We start from the raw sequence: 18,659 nt of genomic DNA on the forward strand, positions 1-18,659 counted from the left end.
TCTTTGTTGACTGATTGACTTAAATACAGATCTTACCATGTGACTCTCCTGCTCCATAAATTCCAGGGGCTTCCTATTGCCTTTAGAATAAACCCTGTTTAGTTTTCATAGCCCTTTACAATCTGACCTCACAGGACCTTTCCAGACTTGTCGGTTGCTGTTCCCTCTTCTGCACTCTGCAGCCCAGCCAAATTGGCCTTTTCTCTGTTCGTCACAAGTGGCACTCCATTTCCTGTCACTATATCATTGTACTAGCTGCCCCCCATGTTTGGAATACCTCTTTACCTCCACCTCACAATCCCTTTCTTCCTTTGATATGCAAGTCAGATATGAACTTCTACCTGAAGGCTTCCCCCCACCCAACTGCTGGTACCCCCTTCCCAAACTACCTCATATTTAACTACTTTGTGTGAAAATTACATATATATTTTATATATTAAATATAATATATGTAAAACACACTCATATATTACATATATATACATATATATATACCCTGTTTTGATGCTATCTACGTTTTTTGTATATATTTGCTGTCTACCCCATCAGAGTGTAAGTTTATGGTAAAGATAGTTTCATTCTTTGCAGTTGTATCCCCAGTGCATGACACACCGTCTTGCACAGAGCAGGTACATAATAAATACATGTTAACTGATTGATTATACAGGTGCAGTGATGAGAGCTTGTGTATCTGGCACAAGAGGGTGGAGAGATTTGAGACATATTCATCAAGAATCTATTTTTTAGGTGGTGGAGAGGGAAAGGTACAGGGAAAGAAGTGGAAAGAACTTGCTTCAAAGCCCCAAATTGCCAAAGTCTATAGTAAGCAGGGTCCTGGCTCCCCCTCTGAGTCTAAGCAACCTTTATTAAAACTAGAAAAATCTGCTTTGGCATACCAGCCTGCGGAGAATAAAAAGAAACAAGCTATGGAGACTTCTAAAGAAACCAGGGCTTGGCCCCAAAATAGTAACTGACATTTCTGCAGCACTTAAAAGTATTTGAAATGCTTTACACACATTTTTGATTTGATCCTCACAACGCCATCATGAGACCAAAACTACAAGTATTATGGAATTCTCTCTCTCTCTCTTCTCCTTGATCACTTGACTTTCCTGGTTTCTTCCAAGACAGCTGAAATCCCACCTTCAGCAAGAAGCCTCTTCTGGTCTCCACCCAGCTTTCTTCTCCTTCCCCCAGGTTCCTTCCTTCTGAATTACCTCCTGTTACCTTGTATCATCTAGTACGTGCATGGGTGTTTGCATGTTGTCTCCCTCACTGGAATGTAAGCTTCCTTGGGGGCAGAAACTGAATTCTTGAATTTCTTTGTATCTCTATCAATTAGCAGAGTGTCTAGCCCATAGTAAGTGCTTAATAAATGCTTGCCTATTGACTGATTAATCGCTTCTATTGGGTATGGCTAAGGGAGGACAAGTGCCTGAGGAAGGTGAATAATTTCATTTCTTACATGTCCTCTTCCTTAATTCTCATAAATTGTGTATATATTGGGGAGGGGGAGGGGATAGGCAGAGCAGTTAGCTTCATGTTATGTCAAAGAAACTGAGAATCAGGGAAGTGATTTGCCTGAAGTCATAATACACCAACAGAGATGGAAAGGTTTTTGAGAAGGAAGTTAAATTGAAAACTTTACTTAGAAAAAAGAGCATAAGATTTGGAATCTGAAGACTTAGGAGACCTTGGTCAAATCATTTCCCCTTTCTGAGCAGTATTTGTTTTCTCATCCATATGAGTCAGTTGAAGTAGAGAGTCTCAAGGTCCCTTCCAACAATAACCTCTTTTCATTAAAGGCAATAGCCCAATATTACCCTCTCCTGGTCAGACTCCATTTGGAGTACTGGGTTTGGATCTGGGTGTGCTGAGAGAGTGAGGCTGATGACTTTGCACATCACTGCCTCACTTAAATCCAATTCAAGTCAAGACACAAGACATTACCCTGTGATGTCATTGGTCCTTTTTGAAAGTGAAGGATAACAACAGGCATCCAGAGGAGAATGATTGGGATGGGAAAGAGACTAAAGACCATCCAATAAGATAATCATTTTAAAAAATCATTTTTGTATTCTTTCCAGTTCTAAATTCTCTCTTTCCTACCTCTTCCTTCCCGTCATTGAGAAAGAAAAAAAAACAAAACACACTGCAAATAGGTATAGTCAAGCAAAATAAATTTCTGAATTAGCTATGTCTTAAAAAAAAAAGGTACCTCAGTTTGAACTCTGAGATTATAATCTCTCAATCTAGAGAAGGATAGCATGGTTCATAAATTCTCTGGAATTGTCACTGGTCATTGTATCGGTCAGATTTCTGAAGTCTTTCAAAATTGTCTTTATAATATTGTTATTGTACAAAGTGTTATTCTTGTCCTACCTGCTTCACTTTGCATCAGTTCATCTAAATCCTCCTGGGCTTCTCTGAAACCATCCCCTTAATCATTTCTTATAGCACAATAGTATTCCATCACATTCACATACCATAGCTGGTTCAGTCATTGCCCAATTAATGGATACCCCCTCAATTTCTAATTCTTTGCTACCATAAAAAGAGCTGCTATAAATATTTTTGTACACATGGACCTCCTTTCTCTTTCTTTGAGGATATAAACTCACTAGCAGCATTGCTGGGTCAAGTACATGCACAGTTTAATAGTTTTTGGGGTATAGTTCCAAAACACTTTCCAGAATGGCTGGATCGGTTTATATCTCTACCAATAGTACCAATGTGCCTGTTTTCCCATAGCCCCTTTAGCAGCTGTCATTTTCCTTTGTTGTCATCTTAGCCAGTCTGAGTTGTTTTAATTTCCATTTCATTTTTAAATTAGTGCTTCTGAGCATTTTTTCACATGGTTGTTGATAGCTTGGATTCCTTCCTCCAAAAATCACCTATTCGTATCTTTTGATCATTTAGTTAAGACGACCTTTTGAAAGAACTGGGGCTGTTTAGGCTGCAGAAGACTTGGGAGAGGGAAGTATTTGGCATGAAAGTTATCTGTAGGGCTATATCTGGAAAAGGGATTAGATTTCTTTAGCTTGGCTCCATCAAGCAAAATGAAGAAAGTGGACAGAAGTTACAGAGAAACACATTTGGGTTTGATGAATGAAAACATTTCCAAATGATTAGGATTATCCAAAAGTTAAGTAGTCTATTTTAGGTAGCAGTAGATTTTCCACCATTAGAGGTCTTCAAGTGAGGGTTAGATGACCATTTTTCTGGGATATGTTGTAGAGGGTATTCTTTATTTAGGTATAATTGTCCTAAATGACCTCTGAGGTGCCTTTCATTTCTGAAATTCTAAAATACTGGAACCTTACCTCTCTGGGCCTCAGTTTTCTTGCTGATAAAACACTGGATATCAGATTAGATGACCTCTAAGCTTACTTCCTGTTCTAAATCCTATGATCCCATGGTGTCTAAAGGATTGGAGATACAAGGACATCTTCTGCTTGGCAGAGGGGCAGAGGACTTTGAGGGCATAATGTTGTATACCTAGTCATATTCCATCCCTGTACCATATGTTTTTATCTATTTTTCTTTGTTATAAGGTAGGGTTCCATTTCATAGCAAGTGGGGAAGAGGAAGTACTTCCAGAAAATGGCTGGCATGTAAAAAAACAAAGGAATCAATGAGACTGTTTTTGTTTTTTTTAAATGCAGGGAGATGGAATGGGGTAGCTAAAAGTATCAGGGAGGTAAGAAGAAAGTGGTGAGATAAGGAGATAGGAATCTTTCTCCTCCTCCTCTACATTTTCCTCTCTTTGCCATATTAATTCTTTTCTATAGTTCTTTATCCCCCTCTTTTCTTGCCTCTTCTCTCTTGTCTCCTGATTTTGTCTCTTCCCCTTCCCATTTCCCTGCTTGTCCCCAGTGTAGAATGGGGCACTGGAGAGAACGATTCATCCCTTCCTCCCTCCCTCCCCTATCCCTGTCCTTCACACACAAGAACATCTGTACAGCATATACCGAAAGCAGGATAGGAATATCATCTGACCAGTGTGATTTACTCCCATTCCAATAGGTACTCACGGGTATGGGCAAGCTAGGCAGAAAATTGCTAGTTCAGCTCCATTGCAGTCCCTCTTTAAATGCCCTGCTGTTGAACTCTTCCTCTTCCTCTATGATCCTTCAACCCATCAGACACTTAGCAGAATATTTTGATCTTTCACCCTATGGCCCTGAGACTATAGAGAGGAGGTCAGGCAAAGTGGAGGAGATAGAGAGCTAGAAGAGACTGACAGACAGATACCTACAGATGCACAGGGGTTATCTCACTGGTCTCCCAGTTTTTGAGAACAATATCTGTTTCATTGTTTTCTCGAATCTAATGATAGTTTAATTGCCTCTCCATTGTTTGCCCCAGTCCCAGACAACTTTTGGACCATCCTTCCTCTTCCCTTTGGAGCCTGGGGAACTAGAAGGGGAGTGGCTCTCTACCCTAGGATCTCGAGGCTAAAAGGAGACACCCTGCTCCCACTTCTCAATCCCAATCAGGTGGAAGTCTTATCTGGGACCCCTCTGCATTGTGGGAAGGTGCCCATAGTTTCTGTCTCTGCCCAACTGCATCTCTCCTTTCCTCCCTGGTTTATAGGCCTTTTGACTAGCCTGATTATTCCTGTTAGAACTGGCAGAGTTAATACTGTGCTTTCTGCCCATCTCTTCAGTCCAGCTTTGGCCCCAGACCCAACCTTGGGTTAATTATTTTGTCTCCTCTTAATTCTAGTCCCTGCCCTCTTTTAATTATTTCCTATTTATCCTGTTTATAGCTTGCTTGTACATATTTACTTGCTTGTCTCCCCCATTAGATTTCCAGCTTCTTGAGGAAAGAGACTACCTTTTGCCTCTTTTTGTATTCCTAGTGCTCAGCACTGTACCTGGCACGTAGGAAAAGGGGGAGGGAACGTACATTTACATGTTGCCCTCTGTGTATCAGGTCCTGTGGTAACTGCTTTACAAATATTATCTCACTGGATCCTCACTGCAATTCTGAGAGGTTGATGCTGTTATTATTTTCAATTTACAGTTGAAGAAATTGAGGCAAACAGAAGTGACTTATCCAGGATCACATAGTTAGTAAGTGTCTGAGGCTGGATTTGAACTCAGACCTTCCTCACTCCACGCCCAGTTCTCTATCCGCTGTCTCTGGTGCTTAAGAAATGCGTATTGACCGACTCATCCCCGAATATACTGTATCCACTTACCATATCTTTCTCAGGGGGTTGTGGGAAAGGAGAAAGGGTAGCTGGAGAGAAAAGGAAAGACGAGAGTCTTATCCCAAATTCCAGAGCCCCTAGGGAAGGGTGTGGACATTCAACTACTGAGTAAACTCTATCCCCCTTCCCTCTCCACCTAGGAGCCTAGACTATAGTAGGGAGTTAGCTGAAGTGTGGGGATTACAAGGTAATAGTCTCAGTTAACTGGGGGCCCTCTAAATAATAGCTAGTTTTCTCTTTCCAGTCTCTCATGTTGCATATAAAGAACTGGAAGGCAAGAGAAATTGTGTCATACCTGTGAGTGGGTAGCAGAGACAGGATTTGAAACTTGCTCCTCCCACCTCCAGTGCCAGGCAGAGATGTAGTAGAAAGTATCGGACTTAGAATCAGGAGGACTTGAGTTCAAATCTTGCCTGTGACATTTGTTAGTTGTGTTGTTATGTGTGAATCCCAACCTCACGGTCTGAGTTTCCCCCTCAAAAATTGGAATACTAATATTTCTACTAATTATCCCACAGGCCTAAGATAATATATACAAAGTGCTTAGCAAACCTTAAACTGCCATATGTAGTATTGTTATTTTTACACTGTGTTTCCTCCTATTACCTCCCTCCTCCCCATCATCTATCCCACTCCACATCCCAAACCTGCATGACTCCAGGAACTTTTCATTTGGACACTAAGTTCCTCAGATGGACTCTAAGGTGGCTCCTAAATAACCTCCCCCAACAACTTCCCCCTAGATGATGGCAGTGAGAGTGAGGGGAAGCCTTTTGAAGGAGAAGGCAGGTAAACAGCAGAGTAATCTGAAGTGGAGGGTCAGAGGAGGGACAAAATCCAAATTAAGAGTTCACATTTGATTAGGAGTCCAGGAAGGTGTTACACATAGCCGCTGAGGGGCTGCTTTTCTCCTAGGAGGGAAAGAAAAATGTATGTTTCCGCTTTATTTGTGCCATACCCATCTATCCCCTGGTCAGACCTTGTCTGGAATATTTTGTTCACTTTGGGGATCTACCTTGTCAGAAAGATATTGATAAGAAGATAGAGCAAGTAGGATGGTGAAAGGCCTTTAGGTAATACCATATGGGGATGGTGGAAGGCACTGGGGCTGGGTAGCCTGAAGACTTAGAAGGGACAACATAAGTATTTGTAGGGCTGTCCTGTGGAAGGGACATACTGCTTGGCCCCTGAAGGCAGAAATAGAAGCAATGATTGCAAGTTGCAGAGAGGCAAATTTCAGGTTAATTCAAGGAAAAACTCTCTAAAAATGAGAGCTGTTCAAAAGTAAAATGGGATGTTTGGAGGTCAGTAAGCATCTATTAAGCACTTACCAAATACACTGATATGTATCGAAGATAGAGACATGAAAAATAGTCTCTGTGCTCAAAGAGTGGAATTCTTATTCAGGTTCAGGTTACACTAGGTAGTCTCAGAAATCCTTTCCAAGTCTGAAAGTCTGTGAACCTAGGTGGTGAAGTGGATAGAGAGCTGGGTCTGGAGTCAGAAAAACCCCATCTTCCTAAGCTCAAATCTGGCCTCAGACACTTACTAGTTGTGTGACCCTGGGCAAGTCATTTAACACTGTCTGCCTCAGTTTCCTCATCTGTAAAATGATCTGGAGAAAGAAGTGGCAAACCGCTCCAATATCTTTGCCAAGAAAACCCCAAATGGGGTCATGACTCAAAATGAGTGGCCCACAACAATGAACTTGCCTCTGCCTCTCTTGTCTGAGCATGTACCTGCTCGTTCTCTCCTACTTCTCTTCTCCCCTAACATAGGAAGCAGGCAAGAACTCTGTGTATGTTTCCATAGATAGACTGAGCAGCCATAGTTGGAGTAGGGGAGGGAGGGTGACATGGCCAAGAGATTGAATCACACAACCTAAAACCAGATCACACCCTCTCTATCCCCATCATGCCTCTATCCCTTTCCCTTTCTCACCTTTAGCCACCTTTAATTCTCCCCCTACCAGTATACCCCACTTCTTTCTAGTGCCCTCCCTCCCTTCCCCTCCCAGAGTCCAATGACTTGCTCTTTCTCATTACATAAAACTCAGCCTGAGGATCTGGGGACATGGGGTGGGCAGAGCCAGATGGCTGAGAATCCTCTGATATCAGAACTGGAATTGGATCCAATTTCAAGCCTAAAAAAGCCTCTTGATTTTTGGCAGCCCAGAGTTGTGGAGAGAAGGCAGCCCAATCAAACTGGGTGGGGGGTAGGGCCTGTCTTCCCCTCTCTCCTATCCCAGAAATCATCACACAGCTGCCCATCCTGTTGCTACACGTCCCCAGCACCCTACTCCACCCTACCAGATACAGCCAACACAAGAGAGGCAGGTAGGTCTGGCCCAAGGGTCTGCGCAGATCCCAGACACTAATTTGACAGGACTGGTTACAATTTCACATAATCCTATTGTTTTAGAACCTCAAAGTACTTTAAACAGCTTGGCCCAGGGGAGGACTCTAGAAAAGTGGTGATGTTATCTGCTAATTCAACTCATTTCAACAGCTGGTACAGTGGAAAAAAAAAAAACTCGACAGTTTTTTGTCAGAGTGGGAAGTAGCTTGGGCTAATAGGCTTTGTCCCAAAGGTGCCAACATGGATGATGGGGTGCACTGGTGGTACCTAAATAATCCACAACCACCTTCCACTCGATGATGGGGGCAATATGGGGGGTGGGGGGAGGAGCTTTTTGAAAGAGAGGACAGGTGGCCCTGATGCTCTCAATGACTACCCCCCTACCTCATACAGTTTCAGAGTGATATCTCTAAGAGTCTCATCACTGTCATGTTCCTTTATCAGGGATCACCTTTACTAACTTGAGGGCCAAAGCAATTGTACCTGATCAGGACAGAATGCCCACATTCCACCCTACGCCATGGAGGACACCCAGAATCAGTGGTGGTGATGGTGCACACTTTACCTAGGGTGCACCGGGCTTTCTCTCTCCTTAGAGGATAGCTAGATCAAACCAAGCGACCTAGTGGAAAAGAGCACTGGACTTAGAATCACGAAGACCTGAGTTTAAATCCTTCTTCAGATGCTTAAAAGCTGAGTGGCTCTGGATAGTCACTCAGCTTCTCTAAATCTCCATTTTCTCATCTACAAAATGGGGATAACAACAGTACCTATCTCGTGGGCTTGTTACTAGGACCAAATGAGATAACATGCATAAAGCACTTCACAACCCTTAATGTGCTAAATAAGCGTTATTGTTGTTATCCAATATCATCTATGACATACCCAGCAAGTCTTCACCAGTGCTTTGAAATGGAATAAGAATGAAATGGAATAAGCATTTATACAGTACCTACACTATTTGCTAGGCATTCTCTGAGTGCTTTATAAATATTATATCATTTAGTTAATTTAGTTGGTTTGTTTCAATGAAAGAGAACCCACTACTCCCAAGGCAGCCTATTTCACTTTGTTGTTGTTGTTTCAGTCCTGTCTCACACTTTGTGACCCCATTTGAGTTTTGCTTGGCAAGGATTCTGGAGTGGTTTGCCATTTTCTCCTCCAGCTCATTTTACAGAAGATGAAACTGAGGCAAACAGGATGAAGTGACTTTCCCAGAATCATGTAACTAGTAAGTATCTGAGGCTGGATTTGAACTCAGAAAGATGAGTCTTCCTGACTTTAGGCCCGGCACACTATTCACTATGACACCTAACTAGATTACTGATGATTGTTCAGTGTTTCTTTATAAGGTATCTAAATCTGCCCTTTTGCAACTTCCGTGATTGTTTTTAGTTCTTCCCTCTAGGGCCAAATAGAACAAGTTTAGTGATTCTTCCACTTGTCAACTCTTCAAATAGCGGCAAACAACTGTTGGGGCCTTCTTAAGTGCTCTCTTCTGTGGCTACCTTGGAGACACTTTTTACGTGAAAAAACAAAGACAATGGGACAGATACACAAAGAGAAGGACAAGCAGGGAGACACAAATAGATGAGAATTAAGCATTTTATGGACAACCAAGTAAAATTTATGGGCAATAGTAATAAACAACACCTATCACCAACTTGAGGGGTTACCATCCCATAATAGGAACTTGGGACGGAGGGTAGAGACTCAGAGACAAGGTCCTGTCTTTTAGGAACATATAGTTAAATCAGAGGAACAGGGAAGAAATAGAAATAGATCCTAAAATGACAAGATAATAGAAATATATTGAGAGACAAGATAGTGTGGTAGCCCTGGACTGGAAGCCAGGGTACCAGATTCCAGATCTATTTCTGTCTTTCACTAGGTTTACTTGAACACTGCCTCTGCTCCCTGAAAGGGTTAAAAACTAGATGATCTCTAAGCTCCCTTCTAGCTCTGTTTTCTGATTTCTATGACCCAGATGGATCATACAAATCTGGGAATTCTTCCCGGGTAGCAGGGAAGGAGGAACAGAAGGGAGCAGAATTTTAAGCCATGACTTTGGGGAAGGTTTTGTGGACCTTTGTAAATCATGATGCTTCAGAGAAGTCTTTAACTTAAAGGCTTATTCAATTGAATGTTTCAATTTGACTGCCCAAAGATAGATCCAGCTGAAAGGTTGGTAAGCTCAGTCATATTGTTCTGTGTGGACATCCAATTTAATGAGAGTTTATTAATGTAGAACAATCCCACCATTCTACTAGGAGAGAACATTACTATCATGAAAGCTGAGTTGGAAGAGGATCCTGGAGGAGGATGTGGTCAATACCAACGTCAAAGACTTCAGAGAGGTCAAAAGAATGAGGGCCAAGAAAATGAAAGGCTGTATATATAGCTTATGTTGATTGACTGACTAATTGATTGACTTCTGGACCCTAAAAAAAGATTCATGCTTAGATATAAAAACAAAACAAAATGAAGAGTTTTGGAGCCAGTCAATGAAAAAAGTTTTCTTCCCTCTACTCCACCCCCAAACACACATGAACAGACACATATATGTACACCTTTGACTCACTTTGGGGCAGGGTGGAATTTGAAGGCAAAAGTAACCAGTCCCCATGGAGACCTGGAAATGCCTTGAGCCCAGTCTCTTTCCTCTGTGACCTCTTCTGCCAAATGGGCCTCCTCTGGGATGAAACTTCCTGGGACGGGTAACTTGAAGAGTTGTTCAATTTGTTCTCCTTATGACCCATTTGAGGGGTTTCTTGGCAAAAATACTGGAGTGGTTCACCAGCTCACTTTACAGATAAAGAAACTGAGACAAGCAATGTTAAGTGACTTGCCCAGAATCACACAGCTAACAAGTATCTGAGGCCAGAATTGAATTCAGTTCTTCTTGACTCCAGATCCAAGGCTCCCATCTACTGCACCACCTAGTTTGAAGAGGAAGCATCATAAAAACTGCAGCTTTCATAACTTAGGTGATTTCTAAGGTTATGTTCTGCTCTAACACTCTATGATACCTGTTCTGTGACCTACAAATTCTAAATAAACCATTTTACCTTTTGAAGACAATACTTTTTATCACATAGCAAAGAGAAGGCAGAGGTGGTTGGGTGGGTGAAGCAGAACCAAGAAAATATGTGAATACTGAGGTAAAGTTCTAGTTAGAAATCTTGCATTAGTCACCCAAAATTATAGACTTTGTCCTGGTGTAGGGACAAGATGCCAGTGCACAGCATCAGAATGCCTAGTGTAGCCTAAAGGAACTAGTAAGGATTAAACGTTAGACGTCTTAATTAGACATCAGAAGATCTGGGTTCCAGCACCAGCTCTGCTGTGTAACCTTGACCTTTGTAACCTTGGGTAATTCACATAAACAAATATTAAGCAATTACTGTGGTACAACATAGGCTTACAAAGCCTCTGTTCTCAAGGAGTTTATATTCTTCTGGAGAAGTACAACAGACACACAGATAAAAAAATTACAAGGAAATGCGAGGGGGAAAAACATTAGGAACAACAGGGGATTGGGGAAGGCAACAACTGAGTTGGACCTTGAGAGATGAGAAAGATTCTAAGGAAGAGGTGAGGAGGTTAGTGCATAGCAGGCAAAGAAGGATCTTGTGTAAATGCAAAAAGAATAGTGTGTGGGGAATAGCTAATTATTCAGATTGGTTAAAATGTAAAGAGCATGAAGGGGAAGAAAGTGAAATAAGTCCAGAAAGGTCTTTGGAGGGGCTTAAAAGCCAGGTTGGAGAGTTTGTATTTCATTCTGGAAGCAATAGTGAGCCACTGAGGCTTTGAAAAAAGTAACATGGTCAGATCTGTGCCTCAGGAGTGTTATTTTTGGAGTATGTGGAAGATTAGAGGATTGGAGAAGGAAGAAACTGGGTGAAGGGAGACCACTTAGCTATTATAATAATTCAATGATTTATCTTTGCTGAGCTTCCATTTCATCTTCTGTAAAACTGACATAGCTGTCCAGCCTAACTCATAAGTTTCTCATAGGGATCTAAAATTATATTATATGGAAGTACTTGAAAAGTCATAAGGATAAACCACCCTTCCTGGATCACTGTCTTGCCATGGTGGAGGGGCTTATATAGCTCAATGGAAGTATGAGCTACACTGTGCAGGGTTATCCAAGACAGACAGGTCATAGTGGAGAATTCAGACAAAAGGTGACCCATTGGAAAAGGAAACCACTCCAGTATCTTTGCCAAGAAAACTCCATGGACAGGATTAAAATGACAAAAGATATGACACTGGAAGATGATCCCCTCAGGTCAGAAAGTGTCCAGCATATTACTGGGAAAGAGAGGAGGACAGCAACAAGTAGCTCCAGAAAGAATGAAACAACTGGGCCAAAGCCACAGCTTAGCTCAGCTGTGGATATGTCTGGTGATGAAAATAAAGTCTGATGCTGCAAAGATCAATATTGCATAGGAACCAGGAATGTAAGATCTATGAAGTAAAGGAAACTGGATGTGGTCAAACAGGAGATGGGAAGTTTAAACGATGACATCTTTGGTGTCATGACCTTAAATGGGCCACTGTGGGCAAGAATCCCTTAGAACAAATGGAGTAGCCCTCAGAGTCAATAAAAGGATGAGGTATAATCTCAAAAATGACAGAATGATATCTGTTTGAATCCAAGGCAAACTATTCAACAGTAATACAAATTTATACTTCAACCACTGATGCCAAAGAGTCAAAGTTGATCAATTCTATGAAGACTTACAATGTCTTCTAAAAATAATGCCAAAGAAAGATGTCACATTCATCATAGTACATTGCAATGCATTTATATAATATAATTGAAATAATGGGCAAGTTTGACTTTGGACTACAAAATGAAGTGGGGCAAAGTCTGGTAGAGTTTTGACAAGATAAGTTGCCAATACCATATCAAATACTCTTTTTCATTGCCCCAAAGGCAATGATACACATGGATATCACCAGATGGTCAGCAAAATCAAACTGATTATATCCTTTGTAATTGAAGGTGGAGAGGTCTATACAGTCAATTAAAACAAGACTTGGAGCTGATTGTGGCTCAGATCGAGTTTCTTATTGCAAAATTCAGACTTAAATTGAAGAAAGTAGGGAAAACCATAAGAATGTGTGTTACTTAAATGACATCCCTTGTGAATCTGAAGTAGAAATGATGAAGAGGTTTGAGGGATTAGATCTGGTAGAAAGAGTGCCTTAAGAGCTGTGGACAGAGGTTCACAATATTGTACAGGAGGCAGCAACAAAAAACGTTCCAAGAAAATGAAAAGCAAGAAAGCAAAATGGCTGTCTGATGAGACTTTACAAGTAGCTGAGATGAAAGAAAGAAGGAAAGTGAAAAAGGGAAAGGAGAAAGGGAAAGATATATCTAACTAAATGTAGAATTCCAGAGAAAAGCAAGGAGAGAAAAGGTTTTCTTAAATGAGCAAGGCAAAGAAATAGAAGAAAATAGTACAATGGGAGAGCATTGCAGAATTGATGCTTTCAAACTGAGGAGCTGGAGAGGACTTTTGAGAGTTCTTTGGATATCAAGGAGATTAAAGCAGTCAATATTTAAAGAAATTAATTCAGACTGTTCATTGGAAGGACAAATAAGGAATCTGAAATATGTTGACCACATAATGAGAAATTGGAAAAAGGCTTGATGCTGGAAAAGACTGAAGGTAAAAGGAAAAGGAGACAGCAGAGGATGAGATGGATAGCGTCATGGAAGCAATGAAAGAGCTTTAGGAGAAAGTGGAGGATAGAAGGGCCTGGCATAGAATGGTCTATGGGGTCACAAAGAGTTGGACACACTGAACCATTGAATAACAACAACAAAGATAAACAAGTACATTGAGAAGCTAAAACACATTTTACCCTGACTTCAAATCACCAGGTAGACTAACCACTTGAAGTCATCATTTCCTAAAGATTATTTGAGAGTGAGCAGAGTGGAGTGGAGTCAGGAAGACCTGAGTTTCAATACTATCTGAGACATTTACTAACTGTGTAACTCTTGGTAGGGCACAAATCTCTATAAAATAAATGCATTAGATACACTGGTCTCTAAAGTTCCCTTCAATTCTAAATCTATGATCCTGTGATTATTGGAGAACCATGGCCAAGGCCCAACAGTATCCTGATTTTTAAAAAGAGGAAGGTAGATATTTCAAATGAAAAGTTGGTGAGTTTGATGTGTTAAATTCAGGCATAATGTTAGAACACATCTAAGTAAAATTTGTGTCCCCTAAAGGGGGAACCATCATGAAAACATAAGTCACTGGGGCTTCATTAAAAAAAATCACTCCAGATTAGTCTCACTTTCTCTTTTGGCAGGGTTATTAAATAAGCTCAAGGGAATATACATGAATATAAAAAGGGGAAGGAGCAGTATTTGAACGCAGGTATCTTCTGACTCCAACTTCAGCACTCTTTCCCTTACTTCACACTGCTTAGAGAGATATGGACTGAGCCATCATTTATATGATATAGCCCATGGCTTGTCCTGGGACTTCTTGTCTTCACTCTACATACTGGCTTTCTTGAAGACTGGATCAGATCAACTGTGTTCAACAATGATATCTATGCAAATGACTCCCAGATCTATGTATTCAGTCCTGGTATCTCTCCTGAGCTCCTCAATGCCAATTGCTTATTATTTATTTTAAATTAGATGTCCCATTTGCATTTTAGACTCAATATATCCAAAACAGAATTCATTATCTTTTACAGCTAGGGTCTGAAGCTAGATTTGAACCCATGAAGATGAGTCTTCCTGATTCCAAGCCCAGGACTCTATCCACTGAACCACATAGCTACCTGTAAATCTGCACATAGTAAACGCTTAATAAATACTTATTGATTAACTAAATGACCTTTCTACACAAAGCCTTCAATGATTCCCTCAACAGCCAGTACCAATCGTCCCTCTCTCCTTCCCTAAATACCTTGTATCTATTTTGTATTTAATACATATATTTATTTAATATTGCCTTCCTTGATACAATGTAAACTTCTTTGAGAGCAAGGATTGTTTCATTTTTTTTCTTTGTCTCTTCTACACTTAGCATGATGCCTGATAATAGGAGCTTAATAAATGCTTATTTTCTATGTCTCGGTTACTAGTATCCTTGCAGTCATCCAAGTTCACAAATTCTATATTGTCCTTAACTCATCAGCAGCTGAGCCTTCTTGTTTCTACTTCCATAATATCTCTTCTGTAGGTTTCCTTCTCTCCAGCCACATAAACCACCACCCTAGTTCAGGTCCTCATTACTTTTGCCTGGATCATTGAAATAGTCTCTTATTGCTTCCAGCCTTTTGCAATTCCAATCTATCCTTCCACTCAGTCACCAAAGTAATTTTCCTAAAACACAGATCTGACTGCATCAGTCCTGCTCAATAAACTCCAGGGGCTTCCTATTCTCTCCAGGATTGAATAGTTAGTCTTCTGTTTGGCACTTCTCATAATCTGGGCTCAATCTACCTCTCCCACCCTATGATATATCACTCCCATTCATGCACATTATAGTCTTGCCTAACTAGCCTTACTGTTTTTCACACACAGCATTCCATTCCCATCTCTGTTTCCCATGCTTGGAATGCATTCCCTCCATACCTTCACCTCTTACCATCTCTAGTTTTCTCTGAGACTATAACAAGTGCCATCTCCTACGCAAAGCCTTTCCTAATCTCCCCAGCTGCTAATGCCCTATGCCAAAATCATTTTGTATCTATTTTGAGTATATATCCATATATGTATATTTCCCTTTATAGAATGCAAATTTCTTGAAAGCATGGGATGATTTCATGTGTCTTTGTATCTTCAGCACCTAGCACAGTACTTGGCACATAGTAACTACTTAATAAATGTTTATTGATTGATAACTAGTAGACCGAAAGAGAATTGGACAGTCGTTCTGCCTCTGAGGCTGGAGGCAACCAGGACCTTTGAAAAGCTGAGACTGGACCTCACAAACATTGTTTGAAAGAACTGTGAATGTTGACATTAGAGATAACTAAGGTGGAGTCAGGATAGTTGTCCTCAAATATTTGAAGGACTGTCATATGAAAGAGGGAATTCTCATTCTGGTTGACTTTGAAGGCTAGAAATAGAAGGAATGGGTGAAAATTACAGGGAGACAAATTTCAGGTCAAAAAAGGAAAATTTCTCAATGTGTAGACTATGCAAAAAATTAGAACAGAACAGGGAGAGAGGCAAGAGTAATGAGTTCCTTCACTGAACAAGAACTTGAAGGCAACTTTTCACTATTTAGATAGGAAGTTAGACCAGACTCTTAGGTCATTATAATGGCCTCAGAAATCAATCCTGATTCACAGTGTCAAATATAAATTATTATACCATACCATGTCATCATAAAGATGGAAAATGTTATCTTCCATTGCCATACTTCTGATTTCAAAAATATTTTTTCTTCATATGTAGCTGAGAACACGTCACCCTTTGATCCCAATCCCACCAGGTTAAACAAAACAAGAACTCTTCCTATTTTGCAAAGTCAGAGGTATAGAGACACTCAGACACAGATTATTCCTCCCGACTTTAGGGCCGACTTTTCCTACTGGGCCAAAGGGTGGACCACTTAAAGTCTGTGAATCTGAGGGAATTTTCAGAGAATTCAAGCTTGGAGTGGGAGGGGCATAGTCTTTCTCCTCAAATGCCAACATAGCTAACTACCATTGAGGGTTGGTCATTTGTTGTTCAGTCATATCCAACTCTTCGTGACTCCATTTGGGGTTTTCTTGGCAAATATACTGGAGCAGTGTGTCATTGCCTTCTCCAGCTCATTTTACAGATGAGGAAACCAAGGTTAAGTGACTTTCACAGGGTCACACAGTTAGTAAATGTCTGGGACATGATTTGAACTCAGGAACATGAGTCTTCCTGACTTCAGGCTCAGTACTCCATCCATTATGCCACTTAGATGCTCATGTGGCACCTCCCAAACACAGTAGACTAGATGGAATCTCTGCTCATTAAGCAGACTTCTCCTCCTTTGAGGTTCTTACTATATGCTCTTAGCACCTAATCCAGATCCTGATGACTATTATCCATAGACCTCTCAGACATTCTCCTTCCTTCCTCAAAGAGTTGAGATGCAGTTCAGTCTTTCTCTCCATTCCAAACCCTGCCCTCATATTAGGGGACTTTAACAGACATATTGATAGATAAATCCTCAAATAACCTAACTTCTCTGTACCTCTATTTACAGTTACTATATCCTACTTCTCTATTCCACTTCAACTATACACAAAGATGATCATACCCTTGATCTTTCCATCACTCAAGATGGAAGCCAATAAACATTTAAGTGCCTACTATGTGCCAGGTATGGTGCTAAGTACTAAGCATACAAATAAAGGCAAAAGACAGTCCCAAGGACCTCAGACATTAGTGGAGGAGATAAATATGTATAAAGAAGATACAGGATACATTAGGCGTAATCAATACAGGTAGGGCACTATCATTAAGGGAACATTGGGAAAGGTTTTCTGTAGAAAGTGGGATTCTACATGGGGCTTGAAGGAAACCAGGAAGCTAGGAGGTAGCGATGAGGAAGGAAAGAATTCCAGACATGGGGAGAGGCAGAGAAAATGCCAAAGTTGGGAAAAGAAATGTCTCGTGTGAGGAACATCAAGATCAGTGTCACTAAACTGTAGTGTATGTGGGAGCGAGCTAGATGTGAGAAGATTAGAAAGGTATAGACAGGTGTGTGGCAGGGTAGGGGCAAGTTATGAGAAGCTTTGAATGCCAAACATAGGATTTTACATTTGATCCTGGAGATGATAGGGAATCACTGGAATTTATAGAGTGGTGGAGTGGGGTGAGGGGTGGAATGATAAGACTTGCTCTGGTGGAATGAGGTGGAATTTCTGGTGGAATGAGTGGTGGAATGGTAAAGACTTCTTTAGGAATATCACATTGACAGCTGAACAGAGGCCGGATTGTAGTGGAGAGAGACTTGTGGCAGGGGAAACTAACTAGCGGGCTATTTCAATAGTTCAGGCATGAGGCAATGAAGGTCCAAACAATACTGGGTGGCAGTGTCCAAGGAGGGAAGGGGGCCACATATGAGAGATTTTACAAAAGTAAAATAGATAGGAGTTGGCAGCAGATAGGATATGAGGATGAGAGTGATACTTAGGCTGAGAGCCTGGGGGACTGGGAGGATGATGTTATTCTTGATGGTAATAGGGAAATTAGTAAAAGGGGAGGATTTGGCAGGGAAAGACTAGGAATTCAGTTTTCGACATGTTGAGTTGAAGAGGTCTATGGGACATTCAGTTCAAGATACCCAATAGGCAGTTGGAGATGTGAGACTGGAGATCAACAGAGAGGTAAGGGCTGAATAAATAGATTTGAGAATGAGCATAGAAATGATAATTTAATCCATGGGAACTGAGATCACCAAGTGAAATAGTATAGAGGGAGAAGGGCCTAGGACAGTCTTGGGAACACCCAAGGTTAGCAGATGTATTCCACTTTTATTTTCATGAATTCTGAAATTCTGTTATCTGATCATAATCTTTAATCATTCCTTCCTTTGCTGTGCCTGATGACGGCTAACCCATTCTTCATGGTGATCTCTATTCTCTCTGCTCCTAAATTCTTTTCAAAATGATCATCCATCCCCTCCTCCCCACGCTGGCTATACTCTCTACTTTTCTTCTCTTTCATGACCCCTTAGTGAATCAGATCAACATTACACTATCCTCCACCCTTCATTTTCTTGCCCTCTTGTCTGATCATGCCTTGCCAAGTCTCAACCCCAGATTACTTCCAACATCTACCTTGTTCTCTGCTATTCCTGGGCTGTTTAGCAGAGCTGGAGGAAATCGTGAAACCGTACTAATTGGTCTAATACACATGTGCTATCTAATCTCAACTGGGCCTTCACCACAGCAAAGCAAACATGTTTCCCCTCAAGCCTCACACAGGGAGGGAGTGCCCTTCTTCAACCCTTAAAGCTGAGGATGACTCACACTTCAGAAAAATTGAGACCAATTGTTAATTGCTCTTTCTCTCTCCTCCCCCCTCCCCACCCCAATCTTCTCATCT

The sequence above is a fragment of the Notamacropus eugenii genome, chromosome 2 (genome assembly GCF_028372415.1).
Source record: "Notamacropus eugenii isolate mMacEug1 chromosome 2, mMacEug1.pri_v2, whole genome shotgun sequence".
Lineage (NCBI taxonomy): Eukaryota > Metazoa > Chordata > Mammalia > Diprotodontia > Macropodidae > Notamacropus > Notamacropus eugenii.